Source organism: Mus pahari, chromosome 2 (assembly GCF_900095145.1).
Source record: "Mus pahari chromosome 2, PAHARI_EIJ_v1.1, whole genome shotgun sequence".
In the NCBI taxonomy this organism is placed as follows: domain Eukaryota; kingdom Metazoa; phylum Chordata; class Mammalia; order Rodentia; family Muridae; genus Mus; species Mus pahari.
Genome location: NC_034591.1, coordinates 74,441,756 through 74,458,571, shown reverse-complemented (window position 1 = coordinate 74,458,571; position 16,816 = coordinate 74,441,756). Strand labels below are relative to the sequence as shown.

The window sequence follows — 16,816 nt, the reverse complement described above, 5'->3', positions numbered from 1 at the left end:
GAGCAAAAGATGCTTAAATTTGGCTGTATCAAAATATAAGTGTTTCTGAATAACATGATGCTATCTGTGACAATAAAAGCATCAGCAATGTAGTTGCATAGAATATGAAAATAATCAACCAGTGAAGAGGCGAATGGGATAAATGTGGACACAAGAATCAAAAAGAGCTGCCAAGTCTCTGCTCCGTGGGTGTTTTCTATGGAAGTTAAGAAGTCAGCCGCATAGATTACTCAGAGTTTTGAATGTGCTATAGTCTCTGGTTAGAATAAAACCCCCAACAAAAGACCTCCCATATTACCCTAACTATGCACCTGTGCTGGATGGTTTTATGTCACTTTGACACAAGCTAAAGTCAACTGAGAGATCAAAACCTCCATTAAGAACGTGCTTCCATAAGATCCAGTGGTAGACAAGCCTTTCAGGCATTTTCTATAGTAGTGATTGATAAGGGAAGTCCCAGCCCTTTGTGTCTGGGGATGTTCCTGGGCTGGTGGTCATGGGTTCTGTAAGGAAGCAGACCAAGCAAACCATGAGGAGCAAGCCAGTTAACAGCACCCTTCCACGACCTCTGCACCAGCTCCTGCACTTCTTGAGTTTCCGTCCTGACTTTCTTCAGTGATGAACAATGTAAAGTTAAGGCTCAAGTCAAATAAACCCTTTCCTTCCCAACTTGGCTTCGGTTATGCTGTTTCGTCAAAACAATAATAACTCTGACTAAGGCAGAGGCTACTGCTGGGGAAAGCTCGGGAGAGCTGTGCAGGCTCCCTATGCTCAGGTATGTAGAATCTGTTGGAAGACGCTTGATAGGGTGGGGAAAATGAGAGAAAATCTCCCAAGCTTTCCAAGACGCACACTGAGGAAGAGGCAGAAGTCACACAGGCAGACAGAGAGGCAGGAGAACTATCTCTGCTAATGAATAAAGGATTCTCCAGACTAGAGATGAAAATAAGACAAACAATATAAACGTCACAGGGCCAAGTTTGGGTGAAAGAAGATTTATTACCTCTCCCCAACCATCTAAAGCCAGTAGGGGCCCAAACTAGAAGTAACAGAAAATCCTATAGAGAAGAAGCAACCACTACAACTATACAGCTTTGTTTGTTTGGCTTTCTTTTTTTCTTTTTCTTTATCTTTTTCTTTTTCTTTTTCTTTTGTTCTTTCTTTCCTTCTTTTTCCTCCTCCTCCTCCTCTTCCTCCTCCTTCTTCTTCTTTTTTTTTTTTTTTTGTATGTGCAAAACATATCTGTGCCTCATTCCCTGGGGTTTGTTAGTGTCCTAGAAGAGATTGTTCTGAGGGTGAATAGCCACACTGGGCAGCCAAGAGAAGAATGCAGGGAGTAGCTCTCATCCAGCACTCTTTCAGGTGGCCATGCATATCATCAGGGTCATAGCCATTTACAATTTTTAGTTTGGAAACCGCTAAAACGAAAATGTTCATATCATCATAGTGAGTCTTGCCTCACTCGACTCCAAACTGTTCTGATTGTGCTGTTGTTTGCTTCCCATCTTAATGTGTACATTTCCATATGAAACCCTTTCCTACGTGTGGCACTAAGGCAACAATAGATGGGTGATGTTTCAGTGGGATATAAACAGTAACATTTTTATAGTGAGAAGTTTGCTCATTGGCTCACTAAGCACCTTCTCCACTTCTTATCCTTTAATCACGGTGCATGTCTCAGCAACTAAACAGAGTAGCCGGTTGTATTTGAATTTCAGGTGGAAAACAAAATAATGACACCCCACACACACACACACACACTGCACATATGCCAACCATACAATTTGCAGCATTAGTGTGGCCAATGAATTATTTGGGGTAGACTTCAAAAGAATCAAACCAAGAATCAAATAAAGATTGTGAATCTAAGAGTCAAATGTAACCATGTCCTCTTCATTTTATTTGGCAAGTTGCCTGAAAGAACATTCTCTGTTCTGTCAAGATTTTCGCTTCCATACACATTTTGCACACACACACACACACACACACACACACACACACACACCCCACATTTTGCATGTCTCTAGTACACTAAACTCCTTCATCATGTTTTATAAATTCATTGTTTAGTTAAAAATGAAAATAAGCAGTGAAAAGAAGACATAAAGATCCCAGTGAGCAAAGAAGAGCTACCCAAGGAAAACACACCATTTCTGCATCACTCCATGAACACTTTGCTGGAAACAGTGGATCCTTCAGGGATGAAACCAAACAAGCTTGAACCCGGAACATCAGACCTTTCCATGATAATAGTAGCCACCCAGGCAGTGGCACATGAAGGTATCCAGGCCTGAATCCATGGCAGTTGGATCACTTTACCAACTGCTAATGACTTTCTTCCTGGGAGTTGCCCAGTCATACAGCTGCAGGTGAGGGATCCCAGAACAAACTCAAGCTGCCCTCTCATTCCAACAGGGAGGAAGTGAGAGCAGAGCTTTAACACCTCCCATAGGCTGGGATAAAAGAGATTATAAGACTTACAGTAGCAGAGTGAAGGGATCTCAACCTAGAAGTGGGCCTGGACCTTGTTGTAGTTGCACTGAGAATGTAGAGGTCTTGGTACTTTTTATTTCCTGTCTTACCATTGCTAAGATGGAAAAGTCCAGGTGACCAAAGTGACCCAGGTTTCTATCTGCTCCTACTTAAAAGCTAATTGTTATGAAAGCCCAGAATGATCTGCTTGCCAAAAGCATCCGTTGTTAAGTTCAAGGAGAAAACACACAATGACTCATTCTCTCTCCCTTCATCTCTATAAGAAAAATAAAAAGTAACAGAAAATACAAATGATGGGATTATTAGTCACAAATTCTGGGCTGTGAGGAAGAGTGTGGGGAACAATGCAATGGCTCTGTTGTCTTTTTATTTCTATGAAATTGCTCATTTCTTCAATGCCCTTTGACCCACTGGCAGTGACACCAGGGCAGAATGCAATGCTAGAATGCACTTTCCTGAGGAAGGCAAGCAACTTGTCTTTATTTGGTTACCATGGTTATGGTACTGCCTGTTACCAGTCCAGTGATTTGCATTGCAAACCATCACTGGAACACACACACACACACACACACACACACACACAGTGGGACTTGGTATTCAGGCCTGAGAGATTCAATGCACAGAAACATTGATAGGAAAGTTCCAAGGGAACTAGGCATAAATACATACACAGCTCCAGTCCCTGGAAGGATGACCAAACTAAGAGGACAGTTCAAGGGACCCTACTGTCCACGGGACTTCAGTGAGTGTGATATCTTTAAGTACATTGAAGTGTTCACCGTCTAAAGGAAAAGATAAAGAAGGAAATCCAAAATGACAGTATAGTTGCATAGAACAGGAGGACACTGCCCAACTGTAAATTAGCATGAAGCAGCCTGGAAGTTACATTTTCTATAGATGGTCCTGAGTAAGAACAGGAGTCAACTACAGAGGAGACATCAGGAAGGGGAAAGGAAAGAAGCAAAGAGGTTCTCCAGTTCCTAGCTCAGGACAAGATAAAAAAAGGCAAGCCTGGGTGTGATGCCACACATGCCTACATTCCACTAAGTAAATTATTCTCATTATCTTGATCTCTTGGGATTCACTTAGTAATGCTATACTAGGATAGTGAGGTTAAGGAAACAAACCCCTTAAAGCTCAGAAATTTGACAGTGTCACAAAACAGGATTTAGGGATGCTCTGCAGTTAGTCTAGGGTGTCTTGAATCTGACAGAGGGATTCTCTGGTACAATCCTTCTGCCATTAACAAGCTGTCCTAGGAAATGAGGATAAAGGAAGACTGAGTATTAATGTGTCTTAATGTACTGGATTCACCTGCACCCTATGCCTGCCTGGGGTAGATTTAGAATGGCTGCAGGAGCTAAGCATAAACCCATTTCTTGCAGCAGGAGGAAGAGAGTGGTTAGAGAGACACAGCATGTGCACAAGTCTAAAGCCAAGAGGTAAAATGGTCCAGCTGAAGACTTGCAAGGGTCTGTAGTACAGGAAGAGACAAGTCAGGTAGCAGAGCCACAGAGCAAAGGAGTAGTTAGAATACACGCAACACACTTCACATCCCAGTGCAAACTTAATTTGGAGGGCAGTTGGAAATGACATGATCAGATTTTTATCCTAAAAATGTTTTGTATTGCTTCCATATGGGGAATAAAGTGGTTGGAATCAACAAGCCTGAAGACAGGAAGCTGGGGAGCAGGTAAAACATCCCGGTGAAAGGCCCATCAGATAAGAACAGAGAAGTGAGTTATTTTAGCCTTATGTGGAAAGAAAAGTCAGCAGGTTTTATTTTGTTCTATTATGTAGGAGGAAGCAAAATTCTAAGACTGTTCTCAGGTTTCCAACTTGGGTAAATGTTTGTATTTGTCTAATAGGGATGAGAGAGGGAGTCAGAAGTTCGTGGAAGGGTCTATAGAGTTTTGTCAGGAAAATGTAAAGTTTGGGTTTCCCTTGAAAATATAAAGGCAGAGAGAGAGAGAGAGAGAGAGAGAGAGAGAGAGAGAGAGAGAGACACTAGGTATGGGTGTCAGAAGTTGAGTGATGAAATCTGAGCTGACCTGTGTCATCAGCACAAAATCAGATCTCAGTTAATGCCAAGGAAATAAATGAGTTCACTTTGGAAAGAAGTTTCAATAGGAGATCCCAGTCCAGAAAAAACAAACGAGGGAAGGTTAGAATATCAAAGTAGGGAAGTAAGCCATGAAGCATGAAGGTGGGAGACTTCTCATCTACATGAACACCGAAACTGCTACCATCCAGTTGCTGATAACTCTAGAATGGACCCGGCTGTATTGCTGAGCTCTCTAGCTAATGCATTCAGACTATCGAGGGAAAAGCATTCAGGTCTAGGTTAGCAAAAGAGCTGGCATAAAGATCAGATCATTGGGAATTTTAGTTAAATAGTTCCCCAACCCCAAACCATAGTGTGCATGGAAAATGCTAATTCTTTCTAGCCTAGGGTGAGGTTAATAATCTGAATTGGCCAGGTTTGTAAATTTCCTCTATTTAGACCTGAGGCATTTCAAAACCCTTGTTTTTGTCTGTGAGCCTCCTCCCCTGGTTGGATCCTGACCCGTGTACTTGACATTGTTCTTTTATATCCACACCCTTCCCTCACAGGATACAGTTATATAATATCCTGATTAAGCTGGAGAGCTGTGCTGCTGGACTCCTTGCCATCTGGGGAAACCTTTCTGCTGAGGTAATTGGGATGGTGATGGGGGCTGAGCAATGGTTAGTGCTCTAGAGAAAAATCCTGGGCTGGGAGAAAAGTTCACTTCCCGTCATCTTCATTAGATGTATGTTCTGTGCAATTAAAGTGTTTCCCAACCCCCCCTCCAGAAAGTGATAATTGTAGTGTATAGTTTCTAGTACCCCACTTTAAGCTCCAAGCAAACTGCACCACTAGCCCTGCCCAGGTTCCTTTGGATCCGCGGATGAAAGATACACACACATTAGCTTATTTTTAATATGCTTTTTGCTCGATGGTCAGACTTTTCTAAGCTTCTCTCAACTAGTGTGCCCTTTTCTTCACTCCAAGCTCAGCACCTCTCACATGGCTGATGGCTCTCTCTCTCTCTCTCTCTCTCTCTCTCTCTCTCTCTCTCTCTCTCTCTCACACACACACACACACACACACACACACACACACACACACCAATCATGGTGAATCCTTTCTTCTCCTGTGTCTGCTACCCTACCTACCAGAAATTGGAAGTTCTGCCTCTTCCACCCATCTATTAGCCACTAGCATCTTTATTGATTGGGGAACAAGACCTTTCAATGTTCATTTCTGATCAGATCATAAGAACCACCCTGTACAGATAATGTCAAAACTCTGTCAAAAGAACTCTTGTCCCATTTCAATGGAAAATACAGCAACGAGATGACCCTCATGTATTACTTACTGTGCCAAGTCCCAGAGTGGAAGCTTATGTCATTATCTTATTTGATTCTCCCAATGAATCTACATGAAAGACACTATTGCATCATTTTATAGATGCAGAAACTGGACCATCTATGTAAAATAGTTTATCCTGTCACCCTATGTGTTGTGGCCAAGCCTATCTGATCTTAAGCTTTTCTAGTTTGTTTTCTGTTTATATGAAAAATACTATAAGCAAAAGAGTAGCTTGGGGAGGCAAGGATTCATTGGGGTATACTTCTATCCCACAGTGTACCATTGAGAGACACCCAGGAAAGAACGCAAGGCAAGAACTTGGAGACAAGAACTGCAGCAGGAACCAAGAAGGACCGCTGCCTACTGCTTCTCTCCCCTTGGCTTGCTCAGATTGTTTTCTTGTAGCACCCACCACTTATCTGCATAGGCTGGCACTGCACACAGTTGGCTTGGTCCTTCTACATCAGTCATTAATCAAGGAAATGCCCCTCTGCCATGCCCAAAAGCCAATCTGATGGGGGCAATTCCTCAGCTGAGTTTCCCTCTTCCCAGTTGACAATATTTTGTGTCTTGTTGAAAACAAAACAAAACACTAACAACAGCAAAAACAACAACGACAACAACAACAACAAAAACTAACCACCATATATGCATAGTCTACTGAACTTCCAAATTCAAGACCAGAGTTCAAAAACTAGAGTATACCAATTGCTGTAATTCAAAAAAGTCTATTCTTGCATAAATAGTGGGATACTTCTATTTTCTGATAAATTTAAATGGGAAGGAAGATGATTTAGCCCTTTGGTTCTGTTCTATGTTTGCCAAGGTCTATGTGTGTCCTGGTGCTTTATATACATCAATAGGTTAGAGCAATGTGTTCCTTCTCTCCTTATTCATGTAAAAAAAATTAAAACTCAAAATGTTCTGAATAGTACCAATGAGCCAGAAACTTACTTGACAATATAATCTCTGTGGACAATACAGTTAAACAATGATTGGAACTGATTTATTGGTTAGCAAGCCACTAAAATAAAAGAAAGGCAATTCTCTTCTAACTAATCTCTAGAAGATAATATGGCATATCTAGCTGCTAAGTGCCGATCATGAGTTTGGCTGGTCCCAAATTGCTCTGTGTTCCACTAGATGGACTTTAAGATGGTGTTTCATTTTAGGAAGGCATTTAACAATGCTGTATATTGTTCTCCTTAGATTTTGAATTAGCACTTCATGCCTGCTCGATAAATATTTCCTATTTATTCTCATCACTATAGCTCTATTAGTCAATTCATTTTTTTTTAAATTGTAAATCAAATGCTGCTGCCAGCCGAAGAAGGGCACAACTTCCTCATTCTTCATTTGACTGTCCCAGAGCAGTTTTTACATTGTGCCTGCTGTTAGACCATTGAGCCTCAACTGGAACTGGTTTTTACCCAATGGGACTTTTACCAATGGCTGGAAAGCATTTTTTTTTTTTTTTGTCACAATGGTGACAAAGAAATGATCTTATTGATGTCTACAGGACAGAGATAATGGACAGACAGAGCAACTCACATAGAACTTATGCACCAAACATCAAACATACTGGGTTAAGCAGTACTGAACACAAAGCACAAGGTGGACATTGAGTAGCCATCTAAACAAAGCAAGACGCAGAATCTCAGTACTCAGAGCACAGAGCTGAGCTTCAGGTCAGTTTGTCCAGCTGTGAGAACTTAAGCAGGTCTCAGTGTGAGCTGAAAACTCACTGCAGAGCAGATATACTTTTATTGATGTTCCTAATGCAGAATTATTTTAAGGATCAAAGTAATAACACATGAGGAATTGTTTCTAAACCTGATACCATCATTTTATGTGTTGTTAGACTGATGGTGGTGATGATGATGATGATGATGATGGATGACAGCAATAGTAATCGTGCTATGAACTTGGATACATAGTCCTGGAGCTTGGTGAGGAATCTGGCTTTTACATCTGGACCTGAACATTATTCACTTTTATTTCATCTCTACACAGTTTATCAAGTAGCATCTTTGGGCTAGCATTCTTCAGGGAGCTATGGGTATGAAAATAATAGATTTTTTTTCTGCATTAAGACTGCTTGAAGAATGCAGATAAAGTCATAAACAAATAGTTATAATAGTATGTGAAAGAAGCTAACAGAAGATAGGTGAGTAAAATGTTTTCAAAGCAAGACAATTCAAGACATAAAAATTTATGGGCTGCATTATAACTAGCAACAAAAATTATTTCCTTTTCTACCTTGCTATATTGATCCCCAAAGGGGAAAATGTTCATTCTTATGACTTCAATTAACTGCTCTGCAAAGTAGATGAAAGGCAGTAAGAAAACCAAAATTGCTTTTTAACAATGAATTTGTTAAAGCTTGTCTTATAGTCAAAGAACAAAACAAACTACATTCTAATCTACAATCCTAGAATGGAACCACTAGCCATGACTTAAGGTATATGTGTGTGCATGTATTGCTTGTCACTGTAAATAAGGTATAAAATGTCTCTGAGTGTAAATGAGTGCTTTAGGGAAATGTTTTCTAGAACACTTTAGGCTCCTGGACAATATACTCATTTACTTTGCTTATAGGAAACAATTGTTCAATAAACACATGATATATGGTATTAAGTTGACTTCACCCAGTTCTGTAGGAAGCAGGTATTGATTCTGTCCTATTTACTATCAAGACAACATGTTTCACTGGAAGGGTCACTACCAAGAATCCAGGGATAATTCATATGAACAAAATGAGTATATACAGCTTCCAACGCATTGTCTTGGGCATACAACAGTATCAGTATCACTGAATAGCTACTTCCTTACTGGCATGCTTCCTGTACTATCTCTTGTCTTATTTCTTCCATGAATCCCCTAAGCTAGAGTGCATTCAGCATTGTTAAGTTCATAGTTCTCTGCCTTAAAAAAAAGGCATTTTTATCCAAAAGTTCTTCTCTTTATTTCAAGAAGAACTGAGAACTTTACAAGTAGCACCTAAGTCAACAAATACCACCTCATTAGTAAGAAAGGCAAAGCAAGACATGACGTGTTATCATCCCAGCCTTTGGGAAGCTGGTCAGAACAATCTCAAATCATCAGATTGGCATATGGGATATATGTAGAGGCATCTTCTTGATTGTTAATTGATCGGGGGAGGGGGAAAGAATCAACTCACTGAGTTCAATACTGTCCCTAAACTATATAAGAAAACTATATAAGAAGCCGGGCATGGTGGTGCACCCCTTTAATCCCAGCACTCGGGAGGCAGAGGCAGGCAGATTTCTGAGTTTGAGGTCAACCTGGTCTACAAAGTGAGTTCCAGGACAGCCAGGGCTACACAGAGAAACTCTGTCTCAAAAAACAAAAAACAAAAAACAAACAAACAAACAAAAAACAAAACAAAAAACCCAACAACAACAAAAAAAGAACTATATAAGAAAACAAGCTGATTAGCTAGAAAGATCACTCAGTGATTAAGAGCCCTTACTACTATTGCAGAGGATTCAGGACTAGTTGCCAGCATCCACAAGACAGCTTACAACTGTCTGTTACTCCAGTTACACTGGACCTAGGACATTTTTCTGTCTTTCACAGTCACCAGGAAAGTATGTGGTGAATTTGCACTGCAGGCAAATGAACAAAGCAACTAAAGCAAGCTATAGGAAGCAGGCCAATAAGCTGCATTCCCCCAAGGCCTCTACTTCAGTTCCAGACACAGGTTCCTGCCCTGAGTTCTTGCCCTCCATGATGGATTGTGACCTGGCTATGTAAGATGAAATTAACCCTTTCTTCTCCAAGTTTCCTTTGGTCATGGTCTTTATCAGAACAACATGAAAGCAAATAGAACACTATCCAAAAATAAATCATAAACAACTAAGTAAACAAAAAGGACTTCTAAAATCCCAATGAGGAATGGCTTATGTGTGAATTTTACAGATAAATGTGAACCCATCTAAAAGTGCTGAAGGTCCCTTAAGGAGCACGATTCAATCTCTTTGTGCGCACTTACTGTAGTAGGTAGTTTTTTATGGAGCCAGATAGACATTTCTTTATATAATAGCTCTTTGAATTAGAAATCATGGATGAATGCTGCTTACTGGTCTGTTCTCATGGCTTTCTCAGCTGGCTGTTTTAAAAAGATAGCATCCTGAATCCAGCCTTTTCACATCATTCATCAAATCTAGAAAATGCATTAGAAGCTTGCCGGCAAGTGTACATCATCCAAGGACAGCCCGTGTTCTCCTGTCACTTCGTGCTAAAAGCTGCTTCATGCATTATGCTAGTTATAGATAAAACAAGAAATCTGAACTCCTGGCATCTCTAGCATTCTTTTAATATCTTGGAGTCAAGATTCTCTGCTTGTGTTGATGAACTGGGCAAAATATCACAAATGGGAACCTTGGGGAAATTCTGTGGCTTGTCCAACTTCTTTCCCATCTCCTGGATAGTGATAGAAGATTCAGATTCAGGAGCTGTGTGCTCTGTGGGAATTGGTTCATAAAAAATTTCCCATAGTTCTAAATAATTGATTATGTGCAGTTAAATTTGTTCTTTCAGGTTTAAAAAGGTTTAAACAATCAAGAACAGCTCAAACATAAATTAAATGCAAACATAATTATTCCTTTTACCCTGATGAAACTGTTCTGTAATTTTCTACACTGTGCAGAAAATGTCCTGTGTCCTGTGCAAATTATTTACTGTATGCAACTGTAGCATTTTTTCACTGTGGACCCTGAAATTAAGGAAGAATAACATGAAAGCTCAATTTTTGACCAATGTACCTCAAACCTAACCTAATGACCTGATTTTTCTATCCCTCACTCAGAAACTTGCTTCAGCTATTTCATTCTTTGTAGATGTTCTATGCTTGCAGCATCAAGTTCACTTGCAAGTCTATTTCAAACTGTATTCATTTGCTGTTGCTACAATAAGAAATGAGGACAACTTAAATTGCTTAAGAAAATATGAAATTATTTCTTAGTTGTAGGAGTCAGAAAAAATAGTATAATAAGCAAAATCAAAGCCTCAGTATGACTGTGTGGTAGTTTGAATGACAATGGCCCCAGTTAGCTCTTATATTTGAAGGCTTAGTCATTAGGAGTGGAAGCCTTTGATAACATTAGAAGGATTAAGAGGTGAGAACTGGTTGGAGGAAGTGTATCACTGGGGGAGGGCTTTGTGGTTTCAAAAGTTTATGCCAAGCCTAAATTCCAGGATGATATGCATTTCAAGTACTACTTCAACATATTGCTGGAGCCATGCTTCCAGTCATGATGATCATGGACTAAACCTCTGAAACTGTAAGCAAGCTCTAACTTAAATACTTTCTTTTAGAAGAGTGGCCATGTTCATTGTGTCTTCCCATAGCAATAGAACACTGACTAAGACAGATTACATTCTTTCTTAGAGGCTAGGAGAAAACAAATTCCTTATCTTCTCCAGTGTTGAGGAGCTGCACTCAACCAAAGTCAACAGGGTAGCATCTTGAAAATATTCTCAGGCTGAAGACGTTAGTCGTGACTTTTAACTTGATGGAATTTAGAATCACTTAAAAGATACACTTTTGGACACGTTTGTGAGAACAGTTTTATAAGGGAAATGAGGGGGGAAAGATCTGCCCTCCAAGTTGGTGGCACCTTCCACTTAGTAGCCCTGATACAGAAAGGTTTGAGGAGAAAGCAGCCTGTGCTTGACTGCCTTTGCTTCTATAGCTGCATTAGATTCCAGCTTCTGCGGCCTTCTCTTCTGGATTTTCTTGCCTTTCTATACTGGATCATGATTTCTGAAACTTCCTGCTTTATACACTGAGGCACTGCTGGGTTATCTCCTTCCCTATCATGAGGACAACCACTGCTGAACTATTAGCTCTTATTGTGCAAGTGAGTGTCATCCAACGCATGCACACACACACATGCAGGCATGGGGGTGGAGGGAGGCATATGTGAGCACACACACACACACACACACACACACACAAATACACGCTTAAGAAAAGGACTCCATGAGATTGGCTATAGGCAAGACTGTAGGGCCTTTTCTTAATTAGTGACTGATGGGGGAAGGGCCAGTTCACTGTGGGTGGTGGTACTTCTAGGCTCTTGGCTCTGGGTTTTCTAAGAAAACAGGTTGAGCAAGTCATGAGGACCAAGACAGTAAGTAGCACTCCTCCATGACCTCTGCATCAGCTCCAGCCTCCAGGTTGTGGCCCTGAGTTTATGTCCTAACTTACTTTAATGATGAACTGTGATATGGAAGTATGAACAAAATAAGCTCTTTCCCTCCCAGATGCTTTTGATCACGGTGCTTAACCACAGCCATAGCAACGCTGACTAAGAGACCGCCATATGCTCATCTCTTACCATTCAACAAGATACATACTTATAGTTCCACAGGTACTTCTGAGTAAAACAGCTTTGGTCCTAGACAAGTTTTCCACAAGACATTATTTTGTCAGTTGCATGTGTAAATGGACATGCAAGGCTCTAAGCGTGGCTATGTGAGAACATAAAGCTTTTGTGTTTAGGAAATTTTTGTTATTTCCCTCAATTGCATAAACTCCAGTGAGACAGACTTCAATTCAAATCTTGGCCCCATCTCCTGTTATCTACATCCCTGGGTAAAAGCTGTTTCTTTTCCATTTCTGAGTCAGATACACCTTCTGCACCCTTTATAGGATCCTCACCACCCCTGAGATCACTATGTGCAATCTGAGCCATCTGAGTTGTGTTAAATCACACAGCAAAAGACTTAGAAAAGTAAATAAGAATACAAATAAGACCATGACTGTTAAGTACACTTTAAATGATCACTGAGATAGCTTTTTCAAAGACTTGTACATGTATTCTTCTCTATAGAACTGTTCTTCTCTGAAAATATTTTAAATTTGATATTTCCAGAATGTTTCTCTCTTATCTATGTTTTATATCTATCTTATCTATCTTTTATATGTTGCCTTGATCATGGTGTCTCTTTGCAACAATAAGACAGTAACTAAATACCCAGACAGAGCACTCAAAAGAATGATTTTAAATATGTTCAAAGAAGTCAAAGAAAAAAATTAAGCTCTTTATTCTTAACCAAAGTGGCTGGATGAAGTAAAGAAGGCTATGTAAGATATGAAAAAGAATTCAACAAAGAGATGTGAGTAGTGGAAAAAGTGAAATACTGTACGTGAAAAAATTATGGGTTGAACAAAAATCTCTATGCTAAGTTTCTACAAGGAACTATACCAAGATGAGGGAAGAACATCTGAGCTTGAAGACAGGTGGAGGGATTAGAACAAACAAGGGCAAAGGTCAAACAGTAATAAGGTACCAGTGTGGATGCCAACATAGACACGGTGTTCTGAAAAGACCAAGTCTATGAATAGGCATGGAGGAAGAAAACAAACAAACATAGTTCTAAAGGTTGAGAAACATTTAAAAAACATTATGACAGAAAATGTCCCATTGCCAGGGAAAGATATGCCAATCCAGCATTTAGGTCCTCAGACAGATCATAAAAGAACCTCCCTTGCCATAGTATAATTAAAACATTAAATATACAACAAAGAAAGTATACTGAAAGCACCAAGAAAGAAACACCAAGTCACATACAAACGCATTCCTGGAAAAATAACAGCAGATTTTTCTAACAGAAAGTTTAAAAGCAAGAATGGCCCAAATTACTATCACTAAAAGTACTAAAAGATAACTGCCAAACCATACCACTGCACCCAGCAAAACTATCTATTATGAACAAAAATTTTTCATGGCAAAAATAAGCTAAAGCAATTCATAATCGCTAAGCCAGGTTGGCAGAAAATACTGTGAAGAATCCTCTAGAATTGAAGAACAAATTTGTCTGTGGGCCCACAAGAAAGAACAAACCACAGTAGAATAACAGCTAAGCCACTGAGAAAGATGAAGGGGGGAATTAAACACACACACACACACACACACACACACACACACAAATACATGGACAGGAATCAACACAAACCTTTCAATAATAACTCTGAATATTAATGGGTCTTAATTTCCTAATCAAAAGATACAGACTAGCAGACTAGAATCAATCTGCAGGAAACATCTACTTGCTGCTTCCAAGAAATGCATTGCATCACAAAAGACAGACACTCTTTGGGTAAAAGGATTGAAAAGGCTGTTGGACAAGCAAATGGATCTTAGGGAAAGACTGTCACTGCTTTAATGTCTGGCAAAGGAGACTTCAAACTGGAACTAGTGAGAAAGGGTAAAGCATTCATACTAATGAAGGGCCCAATCCACAAGAGGACAGTATAATGTTAAACATATATGCCTCAGACACAACTGCAACACCACTAGCCACTAGAGAAATGTAAATTAAAGCCACTTTGAGATTCCATCTCATCCCAGTGAAATACCCAAGGGGATAAAGGGGTCTGCAACCCTATAGGAGGATCAACAATATCAACTAAGGGGGCCTGCATGAGGGAAGGAGAACAAGGAACTAGAGAGGAACCAAGGACCACCCAGAGTGGAGGGAATCTATGCAGAATCTAGAGCTAAATATGTGTTCACATGTGCATTGTGTGTAATGAAAGAGGGAACGGAGGAACAAAATAGGGTAATAATGGGGGTCAAAAAAAGTATCACATTTAGATTTTTAACTGTACACTTCTATATAATGATGGGACTATTTGGTATGAAAGAAAAGGATTAGAGGAGGGGTGAAGAAGTTCCAGTGTAATAATCAAGACACAAGACATTCAAAGTACAATGAGATCTATGTAAAAGCAAGGACACCCATCATTTTTTGCATCTTAGATTTGAAAATTAATAACAGATGAATGTGCTGTTTAGAAGGAAGGTGTTATCTCTAAGCTCCCAACCCCTTCATCTTACCCGGCGCTGTGTCCCTGACTCTCTGGAAAATGTCCAGGTTGCTGTTTGTTGCCTACTGTTCCTCATTGTACTTCTCTCCCTCCCTTTAGTAGCACACTTCAATTTGTAAAAGGTTAATGTTTAATTAAGAATCGAGCAGCATATGTCGGTGGAGAGCTATTTGAAACACATAGCCTCTCAATTAGCGTAATGACTTCATCCACTCATACCCTGAGAAGGGTCAACTCACACTTTCCCTTCACTCTGGGTCATACTTGGTGTCTGTTCTCTAGTTCCTTGTTCTCCTTCTCTCAAGCAGGCTTCCTCCTCACATCCTTGCTTGTGTAAGTAGATCAGGCTGGCTCATAGCGAGCTTAGAAAATGGCAGAGGGTAGATAAGGCTGAGGAAATTCATTCCGTCCCTGCTTTCTCAGCTGAACTAAGCAGTCATGGCAAGCTGCAGTTACTCACTGTTCTGGACACCTTTTATCTCATCACGGCTGGTATGATGAAGCCCACACATGCCTAATTTTAGTGTCCATATAGTAGTTCATTGCATTGCCTCTGGTTTTTACTGATGCCACAGAAAGCAGTGAGTTTCCTTCACTGCATTTACAACACGTTTTTATTGAGAAGCAATAAAAGAAAAGGCATCATTACAATGATTCTCTCAAAAAGCATAACAAACAGAAAGCTTTTCTCTAAATTCTTTACTCCACGTTCCAGATCTTGACTGAGAAGAGCTGGGAGAAGGATGCTTTAAAATTACTATTTAGCTGAAGATGATTGAATAAGAATCAATAATTATCAAATCATTTCCTTTTGTCTTGAATGTTCCTCTGTAATGGCAACTAAAATAGGCCCGAGCCCCCAAACCAAACCAGAAGTGGCAGAGAGACAGAGAGCCATGACTGACTTTTAAATACCTGCCAAATGTAATTGCTCTCAACACACACACACACACACACACACACACACACACACAGAGTAGAACGCAAGTATGTTCTACTGTTTGGTTGGAACATTTAATTTCATTAGTGTTCAACAGATGTTTCATTAATTAGCAGTCTTTAACTGTTAAAGATAAAGTATCAAAATATCATTCTAGAACTTGTTATTGAATGGCATATTCACATAAGCATCACCAGTTCAAAGTTAGAAATTGAACTTTCATGGTGTGTGTGTGTGTGTGTGTGTGTGTGTGTGTGTGTAGGTGTGTCTGGGTGTGTCTCTGTGTGTTTGTGTCTGTCTTGTCTATCGCTCCTCTGACCTTTCCTCCATTTCTTCTCTTTCCCTGGAATCAGCTAGCACTCATGCCCACACCATTCACCTGCGGATTCTTAGCCCCATACAACTCTAATTAGTGTTTCTCCCAGGGAGCATTTCAACACCTTCAGCATCCACAACACTGAAATCTTCCCATTTGTGTTTAGCAACCCAATTTGGTCAATTTCACTTGCATTCCTTGTGAGCCTGTTATTCAGGTTACAGCCCCAGAGTCTCCACATTACGTGGGGGAAGGCAACAGGAGAACTCAGTGTTTTCTTTCAGGCTGCCACAAGAACATGCAGGGTACTGTGACTCATGAAGTTAGCAAACAGTCTTACCTTCCCAGCTGGAGTAGAGTTCTGGGGACAAGCAATGTTCATTCTCCAAGTCACAGCTCACCGGGGCCCCTTGAAGCTGCTCATCAGCCCCTCACAGCTGTTCACCTGAGCCACCTCCCTAGATGCTCACCAGAACCCCCTGTCTCCCCCACATCCCCATCCACCTGCTGCAAGATCCACTCCTAAACTGTCTGAAAGACATAGACCAGGAAGCAGTAGAGCATTTGACTAATCCTGCATGATATTTTCATACTCCACGCCCATTTGTTCTAAGGAAAAACTTGTTTTCCTGAGCCAAAGGAGACACTGAAAAGAGGGGATCTGGACAACACAGCTCCCTCAGAAATGAATCTAACTGAAGGAGGTTCTTGGCATCCATCCATGTGCCCTGAAGATCCTCTGAGCTCTACTTCATGCTGCACCCAAGGCTAGGGAAGGGTTCTATGAAGATGAGCAACTCACTCTGCTCCTAA

At 40.4% G+C, this 16,816-nt stretch overlaps 1 protein-coding gene across 1 annotated transcript in view; it reads right to left on the bottom strand.

The window, feature by feature from the left end:
• Itprid1 (ITPR interacting domain containing 1) overlaps positions 1 to 16,409 on the bottom strand; it is a 134,457-nt gene extending 118,048 nt beyond the window's left edge. Inside the window, exon 1 of the mRNA XM_021191565.1 lies at positions 16,344 to 16,409. The gene's annotated coding sequence lies outside the window, so the exon portion shown is untranslated. The remainder of the gene's footprint in view (positions 1 to 16,343) is intronic.
• Positions 16,410 to 16,816: the final 407 nt, after the last annotated feature.